Here is a 6,228-nt window from a genome sequence, read left to right on the forward strand (position 1 = left end):
CTCAGCTACCGCTACAAATGGACCGTCTCTATCTAAGAAAGATGGAGGTGGCGTGGATTCCGCTTGACGCCACAAACCCGCCCTGGGCAGCCCGGGCCTCTGGCATTCCCATCAAGCATCTTTGGGCGTCTTGAGGAACGCTTGACTCTCCTCGAATAGTGTAATGAGTCTACATTAAGAAAAGTCGCTTCTTCCCCTCTTCATTCCTAGAAAAAATGCAACACTCTAAATTGTTTCAATGAACCGCATTATCGCCCTCAAGAAAGACGTAGTCACAAATATGTTTGCGAGAGCAAAGAGGCAAACATTGTGCGATGCAGGGGCGCACTATACAGTACATAAACAAACAAAAGTGAAGGCTGCTACACACGCATTAACCATTTTAGAGTACGGAGGGGAGGAGGCGTGGGATGAGATAGTGCTGACGTCAGAGAGATGAGGATAGACGGAGAGAAGGAATGATGACGGGAAGGAGAGAATAATGGATAAAGGATGATGAAGGGAAGAAGACGATGTTTGCATCCAAAAGAACGCTGTCTTACAACAGACACCGGATAATATCACAATTTGATATGTAGATATATTGATTGGAATATAATTATACTTATATTTTCCATGTGTAACTATGATAATGATAATAGTAATAATTATTATTATCATTATCATCATTATTATTACTATCATTTTATATATATATATATATATATGTATATATATATATGTATATATATATATATATATATATATATATATATATATGATATCATATATGTATATACATACATAATATACACATAGATATATGTTATACCCTATAGGACCTACATACATATGGAAAAATAAGAAATAGAGATTAATTATAGTGCATAGGCGAATGGATGAGTAGATGAAAATATGATAAATGGATGTACCACAGGACGATAAACGGACAATGCAATGAAAAACTATAAAGAAATTTAGCAGGAAGACAGAGCTATTGTGTAGGCAGATAAGTAGAAAAAGAAAGTATACTAGCTGGTATTACTAGTCTAAAGATACTTCCATCAAGATTTCAGCTAATGATATTTGCACTTTCCGTACAATGAAGAAAATCCTCGATATTATGATTTTAGTTCCCTAACACTCCCTTACATGCTAATACAAGCATGCTCTGGTCATGTTTTATCAAATGTCTAATTTGTGTATTTATTTGGGAGAGAATAGACTAAAGACACACAGTGCGATAGATAATTATGTAAAATAAATTATTATCATTATCATACTGCATCCCATTACATCACATTCATGCCATTTGACAATGTGCTGGCTAGTTAGAATGCACGAGCGAATTTAGAGGGTTAAGACATTAACAAGGGGGAAACTTACATAACTGAGAAGAGAAATGCACTATACTAGAAAGCTATAATGCTGAATAAATCATTTCGTTACCACGCTAAAGCTACCTCATCTCACACTTCCAAATCATATCTTAGCACAAAGCATGATCCCGCATGCACACAGAAACCCTCTACTAATTAGAAATTATTCATATTTTCCCATGTTGCCATTCTTTTTTTATCTTTCAATTTTTTTTATTAAACAACATCAAACAAAATTACAGAGATCAAAAACATGATTATACAAATATAAATAAACAAGAAAAGAAAAAAATAACATTTTTGTATGTTACCATTCTTTTACCACTGCCATTCTTTTAGTCTCATTCCAGTAATGAGCTCAGCTGGTAAAGAAGTTTGTTGGTTTTGTTTTGTTTTTTTTTTTTTTTTTTTTGTTGCTGTTGTTTTGACAGGAGGGTGAACTAGTTTTTAACAATAGCGCCCTCGTCGGCGCTGCACAGCACCACTGAATAATGTCAAAAATTAGACAGCAGAAGTTAATCTTTCTTCGTCACTGACCAACCAACACTACATCCACACATCCTCTTCAGCCTTAGGGAGTCGGCTACTTCCCTTGTTGGATTTCCAAGGCTCTTTTCACACTTTTCAAGCATCTAATTCTCCGTCTTATAATTGCCTAAAGACAAGATGCGACCTTGGATTACCATCACTGTTATAGACACTCCTCCCTGGAGGCAGCAAACGTCATGAATACTGGTTACTTCGGTTTGAGCTAACCAAGAAGTCCCTTCACTGGTTAACTCGTTAAAGATAGGAACCGTCATTCCTGCATCTTCCTCTGAACTTTCTTCCAGGATATCAACAAGCATATTGAGTTGATTATTGTTGTCCCCGCCGAACGAGTTCGAGCAGGGGACTATGAAACGGGCTCCGTACGTGTGTGTGTCCGTGTGTGTGTCCGTCTGTCCGTGTGTGTGTGCGTCCGTGTGTGATCAAAATGTTCAATTTGCTACTTCTCTGTCAATTTTGATTCTGTTTGCTTTATATGATAGCACTACTACATGGGAGCTTTGAAACTTCTACGCAGAATTTCAGTTGTGACCTTTGACCTTGACCTTTGACCTATTTTGTACGTTTTGCTTCAAAATGCTACTCCTTCGCCATTTCTAACCCGATTTCGATTCCGTTTGCTTTATGTGATGGCACTAGGTGAGGGCTTCAAAACTTCTACACAGAATTTTGACCTTTGACTTCTTTGACCTTTGACCTTGATTTTTGACCTGTATTGTACATTTTGCTACAAAATGCTACTTCCGGCGGGGACATATATTACGCACCGCGTAATTTCTACTTTTCCTTGTTTGATTTTTCAATGGTGAGGTTCAATTCCTCGATATAGGGGACTATGTAAAAGTTTGATGCCATTCACTTCAATAACCTTATAGATCTCAGATTCAATTTTGCTGAAATCTATATCATTTTTGTTGATATTCTATCCAATGAGGTCAATCCGAACATGAAAGTATTTACCATTTGCATATGAAACAAAAACTAAGCTTTAGTGCTCCAAAATTGTTCGAATATAAGAGTTAGGGATGGAAACAATCAATGCAAAAATTGCAATTAGTATAGTAAATGTTCAGTATTGTTAAAAAAAATGCGAACAATATTTATTACATTGTTCTCAAATAAACCGTTTACAGCAGTTATAGCTTATTGAGAAAAATAGCGGCATCTCCTCATATTTTAGGATTTATTGCAAAATGTTTGTGTTATATGGCAGGAGGTTTTGTGATACAACTGGCCTAAACATAATATGCATCAAATGTGATAACTTGAACATCACTGCTTCCGATGGTAAACAATACCTTTAACTGTTTCAGTATACTTCTATATACTTCTGCCATTAATTCAAGTTAATATACGTTCTCCGCATAAAAATGTAGCTCGCACTAAATTGAAAACGAACTTGAAAAATTTACATGCCACTTTCTAGGTGTCCTACGGTTGTGTTCCAATGAAAATCAAACATTTCTTAAGAGGAAAACGGAAGATAAATTATTGAGGTAAGTTATGTCTGCTTTACGAATTCGCCGGAACTCATTTCATTCATACACATGCGCATGCATTCGCATCGTCATACAGATTTAGATATGTGTGAAACGGTTTTACTCAAACTCAAGAGACAAATCAGAACACCTTGAATCATGACACAGTAGGTGTAGGGGGATATACTAGTAAGGGAATCCATGCACTTTAATATTGTTAACAATTAAAGGCATACAATCATACACGTGAAGAAACTTCATTAACCCGTTCCATACTGAATTCTGAAATGCCCACAGACTTCATACACATGTCACTAGGTTCCCGTACAGAATGGGTTAACATAATAAATGACGACGAAGTGCCTGACAACCGATTCATATCATATTATCTTTTTTACGTTTTACGACGGTTTTAGATCGGATAGCAAGAGAAACAGACGGGCAAACAGACAGTATAAACACCAAATAAGATCGGAAATTGAGACAACATGTAATCATGGCGTCAAGGATAGCTCACCAATATTAATTTGCTGAATACAGGAGCTAATAACAAAGTCAGAAACTATATCAATGACGTCATTCCTAGCTTAATCAAGTTAGCACAAATTGTGTCCTTCAGGCTATCTAAAATGTCACCGTTTCATTTCTATAATACACCTGTCTACATCTCTTGTTACACTAAATTACATATCATTGCTGGTTGATGAAATGTATGGTATAAGGGGAGCTATCGTCAGCGAGCAGAGCTGGGCTTTACTTATCTCTCATAATTAATCACTGTGAGGGCGTTCTGCGGTGGAAATTAAGACAAAAAAAAATGAGCAAGGAATCATCCATCAACTGCGCTTACGGAAAGAATTCACATTCGAATGGAAAGGGTTAAGGTGAACAGAGTCCTTGGCCGTGCCACTGACGGTAATAATTATGTCTGTTGTCTGCGGGATGGATCGAGGGATTCTGTTCCAGTCCACCAGCATCACTGCACTGTCTGGCTGCTGTGAGCAGTAGTAGAGTAAGCAATGGTAATCGAGTTGTGTGTGTATAATATACAGACATCTGAAGAAATCAGTTTGATGTTACTCAAAACTGCACGCGTGCAACCCAAATTGTACCTCTCAATGAAAACAGAGTAAAAATTTATCTCCATATATTGCCTTCTTTCTTTCTTGTTACTCATAAAAGAAAAGTCTTTGGGAGGTAGTTGCGGTGCAAATTTTACCAATTATTGCGTCATACTATCTATGAAATTTATTAGGATAATGAATGAGGTGGTAAGTCATTTGAGTATGTATCGCGGGGTTTCGCGAGTTACCGTGAGATTCTGCGCTGCAAATGCTACATATTGCACGGCTTAGGCCAACCGCGCCTTGGGAAACAAAATAATAGACACACAAAAACAAACAAATCTAAAAGGTGCACTAGTCTGGTGATGTAATTTAAAAATCAACATCCCTTTCGTCCTTGTTATTGATGAAATGGTTCATTGAATTTCACTCGGAGGCACGGACAATGCTGACGGGCACTCGACTGGCGGAAGGCTTCAATAGAGGGCGCGCAATCAATTTTGCAAAGCCATTCTGCACTATAGGGAGGCCTTGATCTACATCGTTTAACACCAACTTCTTGGTGGATGATTTGACTGTTTGCTGGCAATCTCTAACTACGAATTTCCGAGAAGAAATTGTTTTGCAGCCAGATGACTAATCGAAGCTGGCAGACGAACTAACGAGCTGAAAATGAGCTGCAGAGTCATCTTCGAATGTGCACATGACTACAACCACAAAGTTAACATACGTCTTCCATTTTAAAGGGAACACAGGTGTGCAAAAGATTTGTAACCGGTTTTGACACCAGTATTTTGTCAACTTCCAAAATATATGATTTCCTTAGCGTATAATAATAATGTGAACATAATACATGTATATTACGTCTACAGTGATTTACAGTCTGTTTAATCATGTCTCATGTCGATGGAAAAGAAGCGATGCATACAAAATAACTGCACAGCGACACAAATATTGTCATTGGGCCTAAGCTAGTGTACTAAAAGTACAATTTCCAATCCCGCGAAAAGTCATCAGGTATCTGAAGTCCTAAAAGTTCAGATATGCCTGGAGTAAGAAGTCCTGTGTAGTCATTTTGGTGCCACGACACGCAGATGAATACAGTCATATACTTTTGACCTGCAACCTTAAGGCTATAGCCTTAGGGTTACAGGTCAAATGCATATGATCCGAAGAAGCAATAACACCAACGTAAAAGTCGTTGTTCAGGTCAAATGGGCTATGAGATTGGTAATGACAGAGTACGCATGGTATATAAGTTAGTGCACACTCCGATGACACATGCACAATAAAGGCTTAATTCCAACAGTCACACATTGAAATCGGACATATAGCATCTTGTATTAGTGCTCTTTGGAATAATTATTCCAAAGAGCACTAATACAAGATGCTATATGATATATATATATATATATATATATATATATATATATATATATATATATATATATATATATATATATATATATATATATATATATATAATATATTCATAAGTAAAAATAATTCCACAGCGGGAAGGTTTTCGATTTTTGAAAGATCCCCCCCCCCCCCGAAAAAAGGGGGAAAATTAGTTTGCCTCCGTAATCAGAACTTCGCAGGTCTGCTAACAAATAAGTTACTGACGATTATTAATCTCGAGTCAAAAGGGGCCTGAGCTTTCGATCCTAGCAGAATCTTCGTCAGAGGCAAAATGACAAACTGGCAGGGAAAGCAATCACATATAAGGACTACACACAACAACAACAGTCAGGGGAGGGCTAGGGACAAAGAACAAAG

This window comes from Diadema antillarum, unplaced genomic scaffold, assembly GCF_040938485.1.
Source record: "Diadema antillarum isolate AM-2024a unplaced genomic scaffold, OU_Dant_1.0 seq00000619_RagTag, whole genome shotgun sequence".
NCBI lineage: Eukaryota > Metazoa > Echinodermata > Echinoidea > Diadematoida > Diadematidae > Diadema > Diadema antillarum.